The sequence below is a fragment of the Mixophyes fleayi genome, chromosome 11 (genome assembly GCF_038048845.1).
Source record: "Mixophyes fleayi isolate aMixFle1 chromosome 11, aMixFle1.hap1, whole genome shotgun sequence".
Taxonomy (NCBI): domain Eukaryota; kingdom Metazoa; phylum Chordata; class Amphibia; order Anura; family Limnodynastidae; genus Mixophyes; species Mixophyes fleayi.
Genome location: NC_134412.1, coordinates 83080676 through 83105214, shown reverse-complemented (window position 1 = coordinate 83105214; position 24539 = coordinate 83080676).

The following is a 24539-nucleotide window of genomic DNA, read 5'->3' as shown; positions in this document are numbered from 1 at the left end:
TCTCAGGCAGAGATACTTGGTTATGTGCCTGATCCTCTCACAGATGAAATGTTGTCATGGATAGAAGAAAACTGAGGCCTACTTACTGGTATTTGCACCACTAAGCTAGGAGGCGCGGAGTGTAAACATGCGTCTGGTCTTCGCCAGGGACCTCTGCAAGGGAGTTTGGAGTTAGCTGCAGAGACACGCAGGTCGCTGCCCTCTTAGTTTGCCATCAGTGAAGTAATAAGTGAATAAGTGTGGTCAAGCAATCCGAGGTCAGGCCGTGTGAGCAGAAAGGTACAACAGGGTCAGACAGGAACGTAGTCAGGAAGCCGTAGGTTAAACCAGGAAATCTGTTAATGTCAGTAGGAGATCCAAAAGGGAGGTCAGGGAAAGCCAAGTCTGGAGCCGGGGAGTCAGTCAGAATGCTTGGGAGCAAACAGGAACGCTGGAGCTTAAGGACACCTTGATACTCTGGCACCAGAATGGCGCCAGAGTGTCCTTAAAACAGACAATACTGTTCTCTCATTGGTGGCAGTGAATAGGGCAGCAGAACAGCTGACCGCCGAAGAGCCAGTGCCCGTGTCCTAGAAACGAGGACGCGCACCTACTGCGCATGTGCCCGCCAGCCATGACCAGGAAAAAGAGATGTGTCCCATTGCTAGGCAACGGGACGCGATGGGGCCGCAACAGAGGAAGGCGTTTGTCCCTGGCACCGGGTAAATGTGCGGGGACGGTGTCTGAAAACTGTGCTGTAGGCTAGATATATTGGTCTCATAAAGCAAGCTGGAAATTCAATAGTATCTGCTGACACTCCACCCTCTAACTGAAGACAGCTGCATGCTCAGAAACCACTCAGCCATCCATCATCAAGCAATTGGATACCAGATGCCGTCGTCGACGAGCCTCTATGATCCTTGGCATTGACCAAAGAATAGGACATTTACAATTTGCAGAATTTATTTCCTAAAAAGTTAAATTTTTGATGCTATCATTTGCAGGTAGCTGAAAGGCCTATAGATGTAACTTACATAGTCTTATCTTATCTGGCTCACATAGAATTACCCAAAACTACATTTCTCAACATCTCCTTTAATTTAACACACCATATCAAATCTTACATTTTGAAAATAATGTTGTGCTACAGGGTTTCTTTTATCATTAGTCTTTTACCACCTTTAAACAAAGTTAACAGCCCATTCTATGTACTTCTTATATCTGTCATATACACAATCACATTTAAATTCAATCATTTGCTTGATAAAACATTGCTTTATAAGAGGGAACTAGTAATATACTTGCAAAGAAAATATGTTTTTCCATCGATGAACGGAAAGGACTATTAATCTAGTCTGCCCACATTCTCTTTTACTGTAAGGCTTGAAAAGCAATGATTTAGTGTGAATTATGTGTAATGTCTTTTTGTGGAAAAATTGTGGTTGATGCGAGTGTTAGAGGGTATTCCAACGTTTCATTATAATATATAGAAGCTTTTGATGGTGTTTAATTGCCATCTCATACTGTATGGTGCTGTTGGTAACTGTCTTCCCAAAACAGGAGTGTACAAGAAATGTTCTTGCTGAACTGCAGTTTCTTAACTGAAAGGTGTTTCTTTAATTTCATAAATAAATTTTACAGAGAGGCAACAGATAAACTAATGCTTCCTAGTATATTTTTAAAGAGCAAGCAAACTACCAAGCATTAACTTTGTGTGTTCTATACTGCATTCATTTGGCGTAGGGTGGCAAGTGTGTAGTCTTGCAGTCTTCTAGGTAACAGAAAATCAGAGCACCAGGGGCTCTGTGATGCATCGTTACGCCCCTTGTGATCTGCTGTATCAGGAACTACTGTTACTTGATTTAAGTGCATTTGACTTAAATGAAATGCTCTGCATGTCCACATGTTTGTTGTTAGTAAATGATCCTTAGAGACACGGGAGGAAATTTACTTTAAAACTGCCTATTTCTGTGGCATCTTCTTCAAATTATTTTTCAAATCGCCGTATTAACTAAAGGCAGCACTGCTGCAAAACTACTGGAAAAGTGCTGCTAACAAAGCGCCACATCACAGATCGCTGTCTGCACCAGGGAGGAGACGGGATGGGGGAACAGGGCCCGATTAAGGGTTCAGGCCACCCTAGGTGAATATGCTCATAACGCCCCTTGCCCACCACGACAGGCTAAAATAAAAAATATTTAACTGTATTTGTCACTATCAGTAATCAGTCTGCCAACCCCCTCTAATTATAGCACCCTTATTGTATTGAGAAGCCCCTGTATCACGTTTATTAGATTGACCTTTCAACTCTTAACTTTCTTAACTGCTCTGTTTAAAGCAGTCAAAAGTAACGAGAAATATCTGGAGGGCTAGCCTTCAAAGGGGCCGCACAGAGGATAGAGGGAGGGCACAGTGCACTCCTCCTACGCGTATACAGCATGACCTCCGTGCCCTGTACAGAGGAGGTCATGTGACGTAGAAGTCAGCTGCCCCCCAAGATCGGTGGCAGATGGTTGGGGGCCGCAGTCAAAGGCTCGGTGGGCCGACTGATGCCCTCTGCTGGTTTAGAGAGACCATTGCTGCACTCTCTCGATCCAACAAGTCCCGAAACGCCTGTCTTAGTCCCTCTATGCTTTCCCATCCCACCTGTGTCAGACTGCTTGTGAGCTTCTCATTCGATGGTGCCCAGACAAGTAAGGATTTCTTATTTTCTATTTCTATCATAACTCCACCCAAAACTAAGTGTTTCGTTTTGCATACTGTTATGCTATAACAATTTTGAAACTTATCCATTTATTTCCTTACAAATAGAATTACATTACCCTAAGAAGACTGTTTGCTGTGTATCGGCCAAACTTCTACTCAAAATGACAACCCCCACCATAGGCAAACCGAGGGGGAAGGGGGGTTCCTAGTGCCTGGAAACCCCCCTCGAAGCCTGGGGAACTGTATAATTGAGGTGACTGAACCCTGCCCCCGCTTCACACTGCTCTGCTTGAAAGGGGAGAGCTGCGTGCACCTAACAGTAGCGCACGCAGCATTGCCCATGTATATTATGGAAATAGGAAGAGTTGGAGAGCAGCCAAGCACCGTCTAATATTATAACCACGCCCCCATGCATGCTGGTCATGCCCACTGGCGGCGTGGTGTGGTGTGGAAACCCCCCTCTACAAATCCTGCGTTTGCCCCTGCCCACACCAACTGAATTCTCAGCCTGTTTTCATCTACTAATTTTTTTTAAACATCCCTCTTCCATAGGAAGCATTGAATGGCGTTGCAGAGCAAGTGGATCGAGATACTGGCAAAGAATTCCTGCCTACACAAGATTTCATGAGGTCAGATGGGATAATTAGAGGTCTCTTCAAAAAGGCCATGATACTATACATTTGTTTAAATCACTTTTCAAAAGGAAATATTATCAATGCAGTAAAAACAAATCAAAAACCACTATGACAAAGCAATAAAGAAATATATTTTTTATTCATATTTCAAAGAGCGGTGAACCAGGCTTTTGAGGAGTCTTCTTTCAGTTAAGTTTCTTTTCAAACTGTGTGTGCTTTTTTTTTTTACTGATTTAATAGTGAAGGGTCTTACGGATCCCTTGCCATTATACTGAAACCACTGTTCCCAAACGTGTTAATGACTCCACAGCACAAAGCCCAGGAGGTCAGGAAGAACCACACGCACATTCGTCCGATTCAACTCTGGGCATCGCTGAGATTCGTGATTTTTAGCCATATTACTTGCACCAGATACAGGGTAGGTGATAGTGCCGACTGATAATAGAGACATGCTGGAACATGAGAGCTACTGTACAGTATTTTATGTACAGCAGGCATGAAGAACACACTGATATATGTATTTCACGTAAAAAATGATTTTTAAATGGAAAGGTTTCTTAAGATCGCTTGTACTCAGACTTGCCAACTCTCCCTGAATGTCAGGGAGACTCCCTGAAATAGGGGTGATCTCCCTCACTCCCTGAAGAGTCTGGCATTCTCCCTGATGCTGAGCCAGTACAAGACGTGGTTGGCTTTGCCATCTGTGGCATGATGACACAGTTCAGAAATTGTGTCCTATGTCCATGTATTGATGCCTATGGAGGTGGCCATTTTCATGGAGACCAAGATTTAATCAAAGACTGACAGGTAAGACAACATGACTTCAGTAATGGAGACAGAAATGTAAAAGACACTTCAGTCTCTAGAGATTCATTAGCTGCTTTTATTTAATGCATAGTTGCCTGGGCTTATTGACGAAAATATGACGTCATCTTAGCCCCGCACCCTGCTGCAATTGGCCAAAATAGTGACAATTGTTTGGGGGTGGGGTCAAAATGATGGCATTTGTTAAGCCCCGCCCCCGCACACCCACCTTCCCCGGGATCTCCCTGAAGCCAATGAGGAAAAGTTGGCAAGTATGCTTATATTTCAATACTGGGTGTACAGGCGTGCAATTTCCATTCAATGAATCAGGCCCATTGTGTACATAGTACACACTGCAGCAAGGAAACTTTGAGAACAGGCTCCAAACATTCTGCTAAAAGTGAAAACAAAGTAGAAGGTTTTGTCTACACGTTTAATGGCCATTGTTTTTTATTGTCCCTGTATACAAGTCCTAAAAGATAAGAGAAAGTGAACATTAGTTGTGAGGGAGAAGCAGGACATTCACTGAAGGCAAGATTGAAACAAAATAAGAAACAAGCAAAAGATCTTCACAGAGCAGGATAAGAGTTTATAAATAAGTAGCAAATCATGGGGGAATTAATATGGGGGTAAATGAAAAGAGAGGCTGAGGAATAATGTACGTTTTGAAAAAGTAAAACAAGACACTTAAAGGAAAACAAACAATAAGATAAAAAAAATCTGATCATAAGTAATCTAAACATAAATCAGTTTATGGTGAAATCTTAGAGGGTCCAGATAATGAATTTCACAACGTAGCAGGCCGCTTAGCAACGGTGCAATGCTACAGAAATCCAAACTGCAAGGTGAGTTTGTACATTATGCATTGGGTGTGATTTATAGTCCTTAAATATAGCTGGGACAACGTCAAGTCTGTCGTGTGGATGGGGTCTAATACGAGAGAGGTCTATGTGGAACAGAAATGATAGCTAGAAATCCACGATAGACACTTAAGAGACTAAATTCTGCCAGAATAATATGGGAAGCTGTGTGGTCAAATAGAGAAAGAGGTGATAATTACATGGAACAGGTTTGAAAAGTTTACTCCAAAACTACCAATTTCAATTACACTGCACAGAAATGTATGAAGTTTGGAATCTTGCAAAGGTTAAACACAATTCCCTTATCATTTTCTATAACTGTTTCCTAATATGCATATTTCTGGTGTGCCTTCAGACCCCAAGTATCCAGCAATCGTTAGCAAGATAATTCCCTATTGCTTTGTGGTGGCTTCAGAGATGTACAAAGGTGTCAAGTAACTAAAGTGATCTCTTAATCTACGGGAAAAATACAACTTTATTTTATTTTATTTCCCCATTATTGGCTGTACATGAAATAACGTTAATGTGGTGTAAGAAAAAAATGAAACAGAATAATTTTCTCACCAAGATCTGATTACTAGTTTACCAGCACAGTAAGTGAAAAGAATATTCTGATGTTTAGTACATTAAAGGAAATTTGTCAGTAGGGAGTATATATATGTGATAAAATAAAAAGTTTTGCCCTATTTTTTAATACAAAAACCTACTTCCAGAGTTGGATTAGAGGGGGGGGGGGGGTGTCACAGGGAGCGCAAGAAATCTGTAAGAAGAGAGCTGTAATGAGAACTGTAGGGTGGGGCTGAAATGAGAGAGATATGGAGGGGCAATGAGTGAGATATGGAGGGGCAATGAGTGAGATATGGAGGGGCAATGAGTGAGATGTGGAGGGGCAATGAGTGAGATATGGAGGGACAATGAGTGAGATATGGAGGGGCAATGAGTGAGATATGGAGGGGCAATGAGTGAGATATGGAGGGGCAATGAGTGAGATATGGAGGGGCAATGAGTGAGCTATGGAGGGGCAATGAGTGAGATATGGAGGGGCAATGAGTGAGATATGGAGGGGCATTGAGTGAGATATGGAGGGGCAATGAGTGAGATATGGAGGGGCAATGAGTGAAATATGGAGGGCAATGAGTGAGATATGGAGGGGCAATGAGTGAGATATGGAGGGGCAATGAGTGAGATATGGAGGAGCAATGAGTGAGATATGGAGGGGCAATGAGTGAGATATGGAGGGGCATTGAGTTAGATATGGAGGGGCAATGAGTGAGATATGGAGGGGCAATGAGTGAGATATGGAGGGGCAATGAGTGAGATATGGAGGGGCAATGAGTGAGATATGGAGGGGCAATGAGTGAGATATGGAGGGGGCAATAAGTGAGATATGGAGGGACAATGAGTGAGATATGGAGGGGCAATGAGTGAAATATGGAGGGGCAATGAATGAGACAATCTGGATTCCGTCGTCCCGGCAACCAAACTGTTTGCTGGAAAGGTGTCTCCAAAGGAAGGAGTGTTGTATGCTGCCTACTGCTTCAGAAGCACAAGACATGATCACATCCCTTTTTCGGAGAGGACAGGTCTGTGTTACAAATTTAAAAAAACTTGGATGTTGGGAGATATGCAAATACTATAGTATTTTCTATCATACGGGATGTATTTTCATTTGCAAGTTTTTCAATTGTTTTGTGCAGTTGCATTTATACAGGAAACAAAAAAATTGTGATACATATGTCAGCACTCAAAAGGAAGGCAGCTTAGAAATCCCAAACAAGTGCCACTATACTTAAATACAATGTTATGTGCAAAAATTAAGATTCGTCATTAGCGTTTTCCCTGTGTAAACATAGATGAAATAAAATTCCAACCCAACTAATAAAATAAATTTCACAACAAAAATGTCTAATAAAAAGTATATAGTGCAATAAAATTCCAAAAATTCAGCCTAAAATACACAAGTAAATACTTTGCTAAATGCGTATCCCGTGAAAATGATTCGTTATGAATCAAAACGCGTTGGGTGCTTAGTCGGGACTTTTGAGCTCCGTCCAGTCTGTCGATTTGATCCGATTCCTTCCTTTACACTTCATACAAACCCAGGTTTCATTATAGCTGCTGTATATTTGGAAATGCGATCATTCTTCTGTTTTGTGGAGAGAGCAAATTGCTCGCAACATAAAGAAAAAGTAAATTTCTCACCTATGTTGAAGATGGTTTTGTGATAACTTTGAATTTGGAGAAACATTGGAACATTTTATTGGACATTTTTGTAGTTATGTTTATTTGATTGGGTTCCCTCCTTACTGGCCATCCTCAAATTAGACTCTTACCCCTACAATCTCTTTTGCATGCAGCAGCTAGATTGATTGTCCTTGCAAATCATTCTTCCTCTGCTGAGCCACCCTGTCAGTCTCTACATTGGTTGCCTGTCTTTTCTACTAGAATTGCACCAACATACATCCCTTCACTTGTACCAAAATATCTCCCAACTCTACACGTCCGTTCTGCACAAGATCTGCGTCTCTCTTCCATTCTCATCACATTCTCCCATTCCCAGTTACAGGACTTTTTCGGGCTGCACCCACTTTATGGAATTCCCTCCCTCTCACAATAAAACTTTCCTCTGGTCTTCAAACCTTAAGCATTCTCTAAGAAAACCCACCTCTTCAGCCAAGCTTATAATATTCCTTATCCACCCTCTTAATCTTGCTAGGTTACCCTATTACCACCCTCTACACAGCTAACACAAGACAACAACCCTCTGACCAACATTGTTGTCTGACTGATCTCACAGCCCACTAAATACTTTTACCTCTTCATTCTAGCTGGTCCAATGTGCAATATGATGTAGCACTTACCCTTGTATTTCAAACTCCCATCGTCCCATAGATTGTAAGCTTGCGAGCAGGGTTCTCTTACCTCTCTGTCTGTATGTATTACCCAGTATTGTTTTATTAATGTTTGTTCCCAATTGTAAAGCGCTACAGAATTTGCTGGCGTTATATAAATAGATAATGAGGATGATGATGATGATGAATGGGTTGGAATTTTATGTCAACTATGTTTACACAGGGAAAGCACTAATGATATGTATGTCTGTCTGTGTGTGTGTGTTAGGGAATTTAGACTGTATGCTCCAATGGGGCAGGGACTGATGTGAGTGAGTTCTCTGTACAGCGCTGCGGAATTAGTGGCGCTATATAAATAAATGGTGATGATGATAATGATATATATTCATTTTTTGAGCACTTATTCAGGAAGCATAGGTTGGATCTTTTGATAGATGATGCACAAAGTTTCAACTAAAATTAAGACAGACACTTCTTTTTGATCATCTATTAAATCAGAGTATCATAGCAATAAAGATGCAAATATTGATATGAGGCATAGCTTGATCTCTATTTGAAAAAAGATTAAAAAGCCATTGAACAATGACTGAGATTACAGACCTGAAGGAGTAAGGATTTGCTAAGATATAAAGATGATCAAACTTGCACTTCCCTTGGTGTTTTTGACACCAAAGTAATCTCCTTTCGTGAAGCTCAAAGAGGGGGGCGGGGATTCTGAATGAGGGGGTAGGTTATCCTCCTTAAAACTATAAAGATTTAGGAAGGAAAAACTCTGCAAATAAGAGGATGAACACTGCCTTTTTTAACAGTAAAAAATGACAAAGATTTTTATATGGGCAGAAATGTATTACTTTTCAAAAACTATTTTTAAACTGGCAGAAAATCCGTTATTGATTATTTTAAAGGGAATAATTATAGATGTACGCGCCCCACCATGTTTTGGTTTTAGTTCTAAAACCAACTTTGTGTTTTGGTTTTGCCCAAAAATCTTCACGTGTTTTGGTTTTGGATCTGGAATTTTTTTTTTAAAAAAAAACTGTTAAATGTGATTTTGAGCTGTTTTTGTTCCTACGTTAGTATTTATAGCATTATTATTTATTTACAGTCTATTTTCTAATGATCTGTACACAACTGTCAACAATGTCACCAATATTGGCCAAAGGGCTGCAGCGAGCTGACTGGCTAATTTTAGTGACAGGGTAGTGGCCCAAATACCTGGCAGTTTAATAAAAGATACAATCCCTATGAAACATAGTGACACAGCAGTGGCAGACAGGATGGCAGTTTAATAAAGTAAAGAGCATCTTTAAAACATAAAGGTAGAGCACTGGATGATAAGATAGTCCTTTTAGAAAAGAAGATAGACCAAGGTTGGCCAACCCCACAACTGAAATGAGTTAAGAAAATTGCTGAAACATAGAAAGTGTGGAGTTCCACCTCGTTACTACCTCTTGCTTCAGTTGATGGCATGGCGGGTCACTTTTTGTTTTTTGGCTGCTCCAATGATCTATATGCAGTCGCTGAATGCCGAAAATGCCCAGATATTTTATAGGCCACTGACGGCGTCTCCTGCACCGACCTCTCATTTTTAAAGAAATTTTCAGCTAGCAAGTTTTGTGTGCAAACATGGTACATGTTGAAATTCACCCACAATATTCACTCCATTATCGACAATGAGGAATCCTGGTGAGAGTCTTAACGGGTGTGTCCTTCTTTTATGACAGTCCTGAGTTTTTCCAACAGACTGACACTGGTATTCTTCTTAGTGAAGCCAGCAAAACAGAGAGTAGCTTGCCTGTGTTTGACTTTGAGCACACCCCAAAAAAATATTTCTTGATTTTAAAATCCAAGTGTTTGACTGTGGCAGCAATTGCGTGAGGGGCAGTATCACATCTGTACTAGTAAGCGGCCAAAAGACAGGGCGCTGTGTTTGACAGCACAAGCAAAAATAAACATTTTTAAAGAACCGATTATATTAATTTGAACAATATTGTGGAGAAGTGTCTGCATTGCCAGGTAACAGTCCCTTGTTTCCCTATCTCATTGGGTATTCATGTGGTGTGGGGGCTTTTATAAGTAAAGATATTCACTGACCCCTGTGTTTTGGTTTTGGTTTTGGATCTGGATTAACTTCATGTTTTGGTTTTGGTTTTGGCAAAACCGCTCTCGAATGTTTTGGTTTTGAATCCTTATTTTTTTTTCCTAAAATAACATAATTTGACTTTTTTTTTTTGTTCCTACATTATTATTAACCTCAATAACATTAATTTCCAGTCATTTCCAGTCAATTTTTGTCAAGTGACAAGAACACTACTACCCCTCCTGTTTCTGTATGAGCAATGGCACTGGAGAGTGACAAGAACACTACTACCCCTCCTGTTTCTGTGTGAGGAATGGCTCTGAGCAATGGCGCTGGAGAGTGACAAGAACACTACTACCCCTCCTGTTTCTGTGTGAGGAATGGCTCTGAGCAATGGCGCTGGAGACTGGAGAGTGACAAGAACACTGCTACCCCTCCTGTTTCTGTGTGAGCAGTGGCTCTGAGCAATTTCACTGGAGACTGGAGAGTGACAAGAGCACTGCTACCCCTCCTGTTTCTGTATGAGCAATGGCTCTGAGCAATGGCGCTGGAGACTGGAGAGTGACAAGAACACTGCTACCCCTCCTGTTTCTGTGTGAGCAATGGCTCTGAGCAATTTCACTGGAGACTGGAGAGTGACAAGAACACTGCTACCCATGTTTCTGTGTGAGCAATGGCGCTGGATCTCCTGGGGAGGGAGGTACTTATGGAATACAAAACCCGCGAGATCCGTCAACGCAACAATGACGTTTTGCCTCGATTCGATCCTCAGATCCGAGGGCGTGCAACAGTACCGAGCTGGCTAGCGAGACTAGTCGGATCGCCTAAGTTCGGGTGGGCTCGGTTTTCAGAAAAATGAGCATTTCTACTAGAAATGTTAAAAAAACACTAGAAGGAATGTTTGATCATTGCTGGGAGCTGTAGTTCAGCCACATCCGAAAAACCACAAGTAACCTCAGCCTACCATAAGATGTAATCAGATCCTGCTTTTTGCAGTAAACCTGTCACATCTGCTAACATGCAAACTCCAGTCACTCTCTTGCGTTATTCCATAAAATTAGGAGAGCATCTTATTACATCTCATGTGTCATTTACTCACCCACGCTTCCAAATTACAGAGGACGGCAGAGAGGTTGCATCCTGAGCTTATTGTGTACAATTGTGTCTCGTCATCACTTTGCAGTAATCCTGCTTCAAGTCAGCTACTTTGGTCCCAGTTCAGTTTGTCATTTTGTCCTTCTCACGAAGGGCAGTTTGTTTTTATAATCTACACACAACAGTGTTATTGTGAAAACTTTTATGCAAACACCGATATTCATCACAGCAGCTTAGTGTTCTTGTTTAACGTTCTGCAAACTCCCCATTGAGCACATTCTGAACTTATTAAGTGCTGCAAAAAATATTTTAGAATGGCCAATTTGTAGTGATTTCTTTCATGGACAATTCTCTACAGGAAACAAAAAATATCACTGTACATTTTGTATAGGTGGATTGTAGTATTCATGTTCATTTAAGAAACACTGTTGCATTGCTCTTTATACATAGCATATAAAGTCTAAATGAACAAATAAATGGTAAAGTGATACAGCGTGGCACACTACAGAATGCTCTACCACGTACTGTTTTCCATAATCAGAGTTATGTGTGCCTGTGCCCTTGGCTTATGGAGTAGCGGGTCGACAGTGCTTCGGTTTATACAATTTCCCTATGATATTTCTACATTTGTGTGTCAATAGGGAATATCTTATAGCAGCAAAAAGTGTGGATCCACCTTGTTTCGTTAATTGCACTTGTGCACCTAATTATTAGCCAATCGCTTGTCAAGGTTCATACTCACATCCAAATGTGTGTATATATACATATATACATATATATATATATATATCATCATCATCATCATAATCAACATTTATTTATATAGCGCCAACATATTCCGTAGCGCTTTACAATTGGGGACAAACATAGTAAACTAATAAACAAACTGGGTAAAACAGACAAAGAGGTGAGAAGGCCCTGCTCGCAAGCTTACAATCTATTGGACAATGGGAGTTTGACACATGAGGTTAAGTCTACATTTGCAGCCAGACTGCAAAGGTAAAAGTGACTCATAAGCTAAATGATCCTGTCACACAACAATGTTGGTCAAGGGGTAGTTGTATAACAGGTGGTAATAGGGTAGTGTAGTGAGGTTAAGAGGGTGGTTGAGGAATATTATAAGCTTGTCTGAAGAGGTGGGTTTTCAGAGAACGCTTGAAAGCTTGTAGACCAGAGGAGAGTCTTATTGTGTGAGGGAGAGAATTCCGTAGAGTGGGTGCAGCCCGGAAAAAGTCCTGTAACCGGGAATGGGAGGATGTAATGAGTGTGGATGAGAGACGCAGATCTTGTGCAGAACGGAGTTGCCGAGTTGGGAGATATTTTGTGACAAGAGAGGAGATGTATGTTGGTGCAGCTTTGTTGATGGCCTTGTAGGTTAGTAAGAGTATTTTATTTTGGATTCGGTAGAAAACAGGCAACCAGTGTAGAGACATACAGAGTGATTCAACAGAGGAATAACGATTTGCAAGGAAAATCAATCTTGCCGCAGCGTGCAAAATAGATTGTAGGGGGTTGAGTCTGTTTTTGGGAAGGCCAGTAAGGAGGGAATTGCAATAGTCAATGCGGGAGATGATAAGTGCATGAATTAAGATTTTTTCAGTGTCTTGTGTGAGATATGTGCGAATTCTGGAAATCTTTTTGAGATGTATGTAACATGATTTAGATATAGAGTCAATGTGGGGAACAAAGGATAGGTGTGAGTCAAGGATTACACCTAGGCAGCGAGCTTGTGGGGTGGAATTTATATCTATATATATATATATATATATATATATATATTCCAAGAGGGAATGCCCTCAATTCACTTAATCTATACCGTGCACAGTCCATATAAAGTAAAAATAAATCCATGCATGTTCAATTCATAATTCTGTAGATTACTTTACACTCTATTAAATGTTTTGATATTTTTCTTAAGCTTGTGCTGGTCTGTTCATATGAATTGAACATGTATGAATTGTCGAAGTCCAATAATTGGATGAAGTTGGCTAAATTGATTAATATTGCTTTACTGTGCGATTTGCGATTGGTAAGCTACGTCGTAGCGGGGTTAATAACACAATCGCACAGGTAAACAGCACATACACTTACATTCACACCTATATTTGGAAATAGGACACATTTATTATAGTTCCAAACCCAAATTCATTTATTAATAAATGAATTAGAGATTAATTATACATAGATAAAACTACAGTAAAGGTATTTATAATTCAGGTCCTCAGAAATGTATGGCGTTTAGTGTCATAGTAATCCATATTTTACCAGCAGAAATCCGGTATCAACAGAGGAGAGATCGCACAAAGCGATCGCTAGTTATGAAGAGTATCAGATTGATTCTCAAAAGCACTCTGTTTATGGGTCATTCTAAATAGTTTTTTCGACGGGAAGACACGTAGGCAACAGTTGGAGTGAGTTGCTCCATCCTTTGGAAAGAGGTTCGATTGAACTAATCTTTGACCAGCAGTCTACTGGAACACTGTAAACCCTGGACAAATGAAGAATTCTCTAAGTGTTATCGGTGTATTCTTGTGTCATCTACTGTTGTTTTTAAACCAAAATGTATATAAACTGGCCTCTGGTGCAGGAACTGTCTCCTTGCCAACAGACTTTGCAATATGTATTTATCGGTTATATTTTGTTATATTCTTGTTGTATTTTGCTGCTTATTGCTATTAAATCACTTTTGTGCTTTAGAACCACATTGATCGCATCGAACAATCGTTATTAGTGATAATAGACACGGACATAACAGGATTTATATATATATATATATATATATATATATATATATAATAAATATATTATAATATATTATATTATATTATATATATTATATATAAATAATTTGTTCTGCATTCACTTTGCATTCCTTAATGAACCAGGCCCTACATGTATAAATGAATGCATTGTAGCTGTATGGTTGCTATTCAAGGTTCGCCGGTCACGTTTGCCATGCGTGGGTTGCTATGCGCGTTTACTTTTTTTTCCCATATATTGATTATATTAATTGTATTTTTAAAGAATTAAAACGTATTTTAACTTTATTTTAATCCAAGCTATGAATAGCACTGTGTTTTAAGTTGCCATTCACTATACACTAGTGTTTTGTCAGTCGGAGCTGTCAGGCCATACAGAGAAAATACCCCAAGGAGGGCAAAAGTATATATCCGGGCCTTAAGTGGGACATGTCTAAGGGAACTATCATCATCATCATCATCATCATCATCACCATTTATTTATATAGCGCCACTGATTCCGCAGCGCTGTTCAGAGAACTCATTCACATCAGTCCTTGCCCCATTGGGCTTACAGTCTAAATTCCTTAACATACACTCACACACAGACAGAGAGAGAGACTAGGGTCAATTTTTGATAGCAGCCAATTAACCTACTAATATGTTTTTGGAGTGTGGGAGGAAACCGGAGCACCCGGAGGAAACCCACGCAAACACGGGGAGAACATACAAACTCTTTCACTGTACATAGGAATTTTACACCCAAATGGGTAATCCGTAGTCTCTTATAAATTTCAAGGACTATCAACTGCTTTTCTTCTAATTAGGTTAAGGGAAAGAAAAAAACACCAATTTATGGAATTCCCATTCAAGGGATTTAATTCACTTTCAATGGTATATATACATGGCATAACTTATCTGATTTCACTGTCCATATAACACAAGGGCCTGAGTCATTTAGGAGCGCATCCCGCCAATGCGTGCGTATCGTCAGCACAAAATACACTGCAAGTGCTCAGAACTGTACGATACATAATAGAACGCAGCCACGTCCAATTCACTATATATATAAATTCCATTTATAATCATAAATGACGATATTAGTGACGGGTAATATTATTTGCTTAATTTTTTTTTCTCTGCATACTTTCAGAAATTCACATCTCACATTCCGCATAGGCATTGTACGTATCCTGCAGCGTCTGGTCTAGTACAGCAGAGTATACCTACACCCGGAGTCATATCCACATGTATCTTTAGATCCATATCTTGTTGACTTCGGGAGGACGCAGAACTGATTTACAGTCGATTTTCATGCCCAATGTGAACATCCTCTTGGGATTAACTTCTGTGTGAAATCATGTTTTAATCTGTGTTTTCTGCCCGTTAAATAGCATCTACTGAGAATTTGAAAAACATACTATTGTTTCCATGACAAGATTGGAATAAAATTTGCAAAACAACGGTATAATATTGTATTTTTAACTCTTCTCTGCTCCTCGTTTTCTTCACAGGAATGACCGCTAGAGAGGAAGTGTCTACTCTACAAAAACATGGCCGCCTTCTTCTTGTTTTTTTTTAAAAAGTAAATGTATCTGAAATACACGCTTCGTGAAAGGTCCACATTAATTATTCCTGCTTGTTTTCTTTCTTTTTTGTTTTTATTATTTTTTATTTTTATTATGCAATAATGTCTTCTGTTTTTATTGCGGAGAGAGCAGCTGAGCAAACACAATGTTGAGCCCCCAGGCTACTGTCTGTATTTATTTATTATAGTTAAATATTGAGTATTAGAGATGCAGAGTGTGTTCATTCACATTGCTGGCTACTACTCACATGAAGGTGAACATAATGACCAGTTAATGGTTAGCGGAGAGAGGATCATAACTCAGTGTAGCGCAGAAGGCTTGGGGAAATTTACAATGGCGCTTTGCACCAGTTAAAGGAATACAATCAACCTTCACAGAAGATTAAATCGTTCTATAAGCTATTTAACATGCTGATAGTTTAACTCCATCGCTCCCGGAGAATTCCATTGGCACCCAAAGGGCTAAATGTGCATTTCACTTTCCTACTTAAATTTTGCAATTTCAAATTATTAAAGTGTATAAACAATGTAATAATGTTTGTCTAGGATTGTGCTTGTGATTAAACCTAAGGATCAACTAAAGCCATTCCTAGACTTTACAATATATCAATACCTATGTATTACTGAGTTAATTATTGTACCTCAGATAATTGATGAGCTTTTATGTAAATAAATGTGGACAGCATTATGTATGTTCTGTCTTTAGAGACATTTCAAATAGCTAACTGGAAGGGGCTTTTTCTATAGCAAAATTTGGGTAAGGACCCCGACAATGCCGCTCTACTGCTCTGGTCCTTCTACTCTTCTAGCCCTTCTACTCTTCTGGCCCTTCTGCTCTGCTCTGTGGGGACCTTGGAGCGGACTGACCTGGCATTGCGTCATGACCGACCATTGCCATATCTGTGTGGAGTTTGTATGTTCTCCCCGTGTTTGCGTGGGTTTCCTCCGGGTGCTCCGGTTTCCTCCCACATTCCAAAAACATACTGTAAGGTTAATTGGCTGCAATTAAATTGCCCTTAGTCTCTCTCGGTCTGTGAGTGTGTATGTTAGGGGATTTAGATTGTAAGCTCCAATGGGGCAGGGACTGATGTGATTGAGTTCTCTGTACAGCGCTACGGAATTAGTGGCGCTATATAAATAAATAAATGATGATGATCATGTCCTGCCTCCGCTGCATGAGAATGTGATTGAGTAGACAGGGCTTGATTATGCAAATCGAGTCATCGGGGTTCTGCCCCTTGCGGTGCAATGGCGCAAATTGACTACTTGCGCAGAGGGGTTAGGGTTGTGAGAGCACAAATCACATTATCACACACCCCCTGCATTTGACCCTTGGATCCCAGAGGTGAGGAGCCAAACGTAGGCAAGCACAATATTTCTGGGGAACTAGCCAAACAAAAAGCATGAGGAATATCATAAAAATGCACACAGATGATGATCATATCATATAAAGAGGGGGTACTATGTTGTGTATGCTGAAAGTAAAAAAAAGTTTTACTTCACCAGATTATGTCATTTAAATACGATAAATACATTTCAGTGGTTGAAGTAAGTCTAATAACTGAGCAGTGTACTGATTCAGGACTTTTACTGACATATGATATAACTTCTGGTTTTCTGATTAAGCAGAGCAGTGTACAGACATTCCAGGATATACAGAACGTTTCAGCCTAATCTACACAATATAGAATATATATTTTAGTCCTATTAATGTTGCATTTAAACAATCTCAACAGTAATAACAGTTTAGGCTCTTACCCAATCGGAAGCCGTAGATTGAGTTCCTATGACCTCATGATCTCTCTGTGATCAGGCAGCGCTGGCAGAGTGCCGATGGCAATGATCAATAAGCTTTCAGAGCAGCTAAGGCTTATCAAAAGTGTGTGCAGGAGTCTAAGAGAAACTCAATATGGTGTCAGTACAGTACATTCTAAGCTGTAAAAAAAAGAAGTCATTGTGCGGTCTGTTTTATTGGTATTATTTTTAGAGATGTTCACTGACCCCTGTGTTTTGGTTTTGGTTTTGGCAAAACCGCCCTTGTGTGTTTTGGTTTTTATTTTGGATCCCTATTTTTTCTTCTAAAGTCACATAATTTATCTCTTTTCTTGTTCCTACATTATTATTAACCTCAATAACATTAATTTCCAGTCATTTCCAGTCAATTTTTGTAAAATGACAAGAACACTGCTACCCCTCCTGTTTCTGTGTGAGCAATGGTACTGAGCAATGTCACTGGAGACTGGAGAGTGACCTGAACACTGCTACCCCTGTCTCTGTGTAAGCAATGGCACTGAGCAATGTCACTGGAGACTGGAGAGTGACAAGAACACTGCTACTCCTGTTTCTGTGTGAGCAATGGCACTGAGCAATGCAGAGCCGTAACTTAGAATTCTAGCGCCTGGGGCGAGAAAGACAAATTCCGCCCCCCTAGACCTCAATTTTAACCAAATTAATCTAAAATATTCCTAAATTGCACCCCCCTTCAGCGTTGCGCCCTGGGCGGTAGCCCCTGTCGCACAGCGCTAGTTACGGCCCTGGAGCAATGTCACTGGAGAATGGAGAGTGACAAGAACACTGCTACCCCTGTTTCTGTGTGAGCAATGGCACTGAGCAATGTCACTGGAGACTGGAGAGTGTCAAGAACACTGCTACACCTCCTGTTCTGTGTGAGCAATGTCACAGAGCAATGTCACTGGAGACTGGAGAGTGACAAGAACACTACTACCCCTGTTTCTGTATGAGCAATGTCACAGAGCAATGTCACTGGAGACTGGAGAGTGACAAGAACACTGCTACCCCTGTTTCTGTGTGAGCAATGGTGTTGGATCTCCTGAGGAGGGAAGTACTAATGGAGTCCAAAACCCGCGAGATCTGACAATGCAAGAGTGACGTTTTGCCTCGATCTGAGGACGTGCAACAGTACCGAGTCAGCTCACGAGCCTACTCGGATCGTCTAAGTTCAAGTGGACTCAGTTTTCAGAAAACCGAGCCCGAGCATCTCCCGACATTCCCAAATGTTATACAAAGTCACATAGCAAATACAACTACAATGACAAATATTTTAAGTTCGGTAAAGGCATACCATCCAACCACCCTATTTAGGTGGCACAGTCCTGATTTGAGGAGACGCGGGCTCCTTTAATGCCACGCACACCAGCAGCAGGTGTGCGTGGCACTAAAGGGAATTTATTTGGGGAGGGTTAAGGGCGTTGGGAGTGAACCGTCGCAACCAATGCACTGGGCAAGCCCTGGGGGATGTGTTATGTCCCAACATGACAATACACACCCCCATTGATTGACTACACTCCCCCTCCCCTTGTTTATACTGTCTTACATACTGTAATCTAAAAGCTGGGATGTATGAGTAAAGTTATTGGAAATTTTACATTAATTTTTGTCAATGTTAATTGTAGTTTATTTTATATAAAGCAACTTTTGGCCCAAAAGTGAACAATGGATTTATATTGTCAGAGCGCACTGGGCAAGTCTTTCTATAGTTTTTCTTATTGGTTAATCCCAACCGCGCTGCCTCAGGGCCACACTGATATATCATACCTGCCGATAGTCCCAATGTTCGAAGGACAGTCCAGATTTTCAGCACTTACAATGGCCAGGGTCTATCACAAAAGACGTATGGTCTCCCCCAAAACAGGGCTAGTCTTGCGGTGAACATAGGAATTATTTGGACGGATCGGGCGTGTGACCTATAGTCTCCCATATTTCCCCTCTACACTGTTAGTAGCTGTGCCCTAGAATTAGTTCATTCCACAAAATCAACCCATTCCTTTTAGGTGTCAGATAATATAAAAGAGCTATAGGAACCTACTGTCAATTATCCAGGTTATTTGGGTGCAGTAAGAGTTTTGGAATTTTTGAAAAATAAACATTGCGACCTAAAGATTTGGGGTGGAAAATCGAGACTGTCCCAATAAACTGGGACACATAGTAGCACTATCAAGTACTATTTTGGGTGGAAAGGAATTGTCAAAAAAAATATTTTGTTGCTTACCTTTAATAGTACAAGATCAACCCACAATTAAACCATGCCAAGGTAGATTTAATCAGCCTCTTGTTATCATCATCATTTATTCATATAGTGCTGTACCCAGCATATTTGTCATGCACATCAGTCACTGCCCCATTGGAGCTTACAGTCTAATTCCCTAACACACACACACAGACTAGGGTCAATTTAATAGCAGCCAATTAACCTACCAGTATGTTTTTGGAGTGTGGGAGGAAACCGGAGCACCCGGAGGAAACCCACGCAAACTCCTCACAGATAAGGACATGGTCGGGAATGGAACTCATGACCCCAGTGCTGTAAGGCAGAAGTGCTAACCACTGAGCCATCAGGCTGCCCTTGTAAATCCCCCTTGTACATGAGCTTACTTTATGGTATTTGCCTGAATAAATTAAAAAAGGTGATTGATTGATTAAATGATTGATTTATTATAGCTATTTCATCTCCTTTAACTGTGTGGCAAATGCTGCTATATCTCTTCTGGCTTAGGACAGTGAAGTCACGTACAGAACTACACAGCCACACAGATACTATATACAGATTCTACGCACTGCTGAGTGCCCTAATTACAGAAGCCCAGTATATTACTGATCCTCCTTTGTAGAAACAAGAGAGGCACACTGGTAATTGCCCTTATGCCCCCTTTGCTGGCCGTCCGTTGTAATTGGCCATTTATCATCATGAAATCGTTATTGTATAATAAAAACTATGAACAATCTCAGAGAAACTTGCAGGAAAGTAAAAATCTTAGCTAAGCACAATTTACCCGCATTTAATTAATTGTGCAATCTGCAGTCACTTATATCTCTGATTTTAAAGATGTGCTTGTGGGATAGCACAGTATTAAACAAAAATAAATAATGATTTTGCCTTCCCCTCGAAAAATTCACTATGTTGTTACAAAACAGAAAACGTGCAAAAATATTTACACTTTATTTAAGAATGAAATTTCAGCCAAAGTGTCTCCATGAATCAAAGGATTCTATAATCAAAAGGTTTTATGTCTGTCAGCGGCACTTGTTTTAAACATTGTGCGGTAATACATAGCATTCCAATCAATGCCCTAATTCCGTAATAGAATAATCATCATTAATAAAAAAAAAAATTCAGCAATGAATACTTTTATTTATTTTAGTTATCACCTGTGTCAACCAAATGTCAAAGGCATTCTGTTCATTTTATTTTAAAACACAATTTGCTAGAAAAAAATGTGTACTGAGTAGTGAAGCTTTAATATTACGATAATAAGCCTGCAGCCTATCATCTCGCTAGGAACCAATGACATCATTGTAGGGTGAACCAATAATCATGAGCCTGCAGCCTATCATCTTGCTAGGAACCAGTGACATCACTGTAGGCTGAACCAATATTCATGAGCCTGCAGCCTATCATCTCGCTAGGAACCGGTGACATCATTGTAGGGTGAACCAATATTTATGAGCCTGCAGCCTATCATCTCGCTAGGAACCGGTGACATCACTGTAGGCTGAACCAATATTCATGAACCTGTAGCCTATCATCTCGCTAGGAACCAATGACATCATTATAGGCTGAACCAATATTCATGAGCCTGCAGCCTATCATCTCACTAGGAACCGGTGACATCATTATAGGCTGAACCAATATTCATGACCCTGCAGCCTATCATCTCGCTAGGAACCGGTGACATCACTGTAGGCTGTCACCTACACATAGCCAAGGAAGACATTTTGTAAATTAAACCAATGTTCAACCCATTGATTCATTGAGCGTTAGTGATGTCACTAAGGCCTGAGACATAACAGGAGCAGGCACCACACTGCTGGTCTGAGGAGCTGGGGATACTGAGGTAAGAAGTAGCAGGGTTGGGGCACAATGCTGAAGTGGAGGTGTCGCTTCTGAGCGAGGGAGAACGTTAACCCTAGCTGCCTACACTGTGAGTCGGAGACAAGTGGACGTTAAATCTACTTCCGCCCAATCTCGCGTTATAAGAAGCAAGAAAATATTCTTTTGCACTCATTAACTCATTGGGGTATATTTACTAAACTACGGGTTTGAAAAAGTGGAGATGTTGCCGATAGTAACCAATCAGATTCTAGCTGTCATTTTGTAGAATGCACTCAATAAATGAAAGCTAGAATCTGATTGGTTGTTATAGGCAACATCTCCACTTTTTGAAACCCGCAGTTTAGTAAATATACCCCATTATATTGCTGTGTAGCTCAGTTTGTATTAAGTACTAGATGCAGGGCATAAATGCTTTCTACAGGCAGAAGAAAACAGTGTATAAAATTTTCATCAACCTCCAATCCTGTTAAGCAGCAGCAGCATTAACAAAACTATATTTCCTGTAGAAGCAATTTATGTATTTTTTTGCTGCTAATTTTCCTTACCACTAATATATGTACTTAATGGTACGTCACGCCTCTGTAGTTGCATTGCGACCTTTAGTGAACACCCTCCTTAGCTTTTACAGTCCATTAATAATATTCAGCACTACGGTGAGCAAGGTGTATCGATTTAGTTGGTAAAAAAAAACAAAAAAAACATTAGCAGCCCTACCATTTGTTATTAACTTAACTGAAAGCGTACACAGTCATTTCTTAAGTGCCTGATCGAACGGTTAGTGGTGAATGATTCAAGCCATGTTTGGGCTTTAGTCACAGAATTTTTACTTAACTCAAGATTCTAGAACTTTAAACATATGTTTAGGTTAAGGAATTATACAGTACTTGCAAGTTGCAATAGGGTAGAAGTGAATTATAAGAAGCAAAATGCATCGGTCATACGCGTTGAAGAACCCGCATGGCAGCTAAGTGGTGTAAAAAGGATTTTCTAGACCATAAATATGTAATATGTTGATGTTAGTTGTTAGATAAGTTACTATGCTCTGCATATATGGAACTGTTCAACACAAGTAACACAACATGATTAAAACATTTTTGTTAGTTTTCTAGACTATTGTTAACATTGCTGCTCTGTGTCCTCGTTAAATGAGGAGTACCTTAAAGATTAAGAATGTTAAGTACAATTAAATATACAGTAATTGTTTGACCGTTGATTAGCTGCATGTTTTATAGAAAATAGATTGCATGCTCAAAGAATACGCATTAATAAATTATCTGGCGGCATAGAGCTGCGGGATGTATTGGTGCAATATAAATGAAGGATAATAATATTATGTTACCTAGTTTCATTAAATAGCCAATGCGCGTCAGAGTTTTATATTTTTAAGGTGCATTTCGGTCAGAGAACCTTTTGTCATCAATCCTCATCTCCTGTCCGTGAACCTCTCCCCAGTTTTGAAGTAGGTAGGGATAGAACAGTCTGTAGCCAGTAAGATCATTTAAATGCACCCAGCAGCACAGATTATTTCAGGAAAGGCTGGCGCTAAGCTTGTGGGAGAAGGTGACCTGTCCCCTTGTGTTTGTGGGGACAGGGCTGCAGGTCTCAGTGATATGCAGGGAATGGAGAAAGTCACAGGCTGAGATTTATATAGCGGAAAGAGCAGAGTACCCGAACAGTACACAATAGTGATGTGAGGTAATGCTGATTTAGTTTCAAAAGCACCATTATACTAAACAGAGTTTATACATACAAATTGGTCACATTTTGCTGCAGTTTTTATTGCGCTCACAATACTATAATAATGGAGCCAATGAGCTTTTTAAACTCAGAAAGAATTTAAGTTACTAATATTCCAAGTTTTCTTTTTTTCCCTACTTGAACAAGGCGGCCCATTATTAAACCCATGAGGCTGTCATCCGTGCTGATGTAATAGTTTTAAAGCTGGCCTTGCAGTTAAGGATAGCAAACAGAGGACAGCAAAGATTTCCAAGATTAACCTATTTTCCTATGTTCCTTGACTGCTGATAATGGCACAGCTTTATTTTAAGAATGAAGGGAGAAGCCGGGTCCCTTTGATGTAGAGATTCTCTCCAACCATGAAATTGAGTCGGCACTAAAATCTGGTGTAGGTGATTAGAGAGAGACTATCCACGTGCCATAGCCTCTTACCCAGTGGATACTGATAAATTGAGCAATTGTAGGTTTCACTGGGAGCAATAAAAAGTTTTCATTTTCGCTTGGGTTGCATTCTGTATAGCCTGAAGTCATGGGGATGGAAGCAGCCATTTTACCGTGGTTCTGCTCCGCAGTGTGTCTGATTATTGATTTGTTATTGTGACTTACACAGTAGATTCTATCGGAATGCTACTAAAACGTGTGATTGGGCATTGCTACCAAAAAAATATACATAGTTTGTTGTCATAGGGCCTGATTCATTAAGGAAAGTAAAAAAAATGAGTACGTTATCTCCTGGACAAAACCATGTCACATTGCAAGGGGTTCAAATTAGTTTATGATTTTGCACATAATATAAATACTGGATGTTTTTTTTCTTGTAGCACACAAATACTTGACAGCTTAATTTTTACACTGACATTTAAAGTTGATCTAGGACATGCCCTATCCCAACTATAAATCTGCCCCCACATTTTAAATTTACCTCCCCCTCCAATGCAACATGGTTTTGCCAAGGTCCAAAGTTACTCATTTGTTTTGCTTTCATTTCCTGAATGAATCAGACCCATAGAGTTGAAGCTTTAAAATAAGTATTAATGAATCAACAAGCAGGGGCTCAAACTTTTGTGTATACCATATCCATTGTTTTATTTTTTCAAACTGTCAAAGTGCGCAAATAAATAGTAATTGCACATTAAATGTGCAGAAATATGTCATGTTAAGGTTTGTACATTGTAAAGGTTGTGCTAATTACTTTCTGTTAGAGATTCAGTGAAATATGGAACTTGGCCAGGAGTGTCCAAACCTTTGCATAGAACCAGGGCCATCTTAACAACATTATGGGCCCCCGGGCAAAGCAGTGCACCAGGGCCCCTAGACATAGATATAGATATATAGATGTATACAGATACAGATATAGATATAGATATAGATATAGATATAGATATAGATATATAGAGATAGAGATAGATAGATGTACTTGCTCAGTAACCCTTGTAGGTTTTTTTTACAGGTTTTTTTCTTTTGCAGGATTATTTATTCTCATTAAGAGCCGTGCCTATGGGGCCCCCTTGCCCTTGGGGCCCCCGGGCAGCTGCCCATTGTGCCCAATGGAAAAGATGGCCCTGCATAGAACTGTATATCAGATTGTAGCACATTAAGAAGTGACAGGCCAGG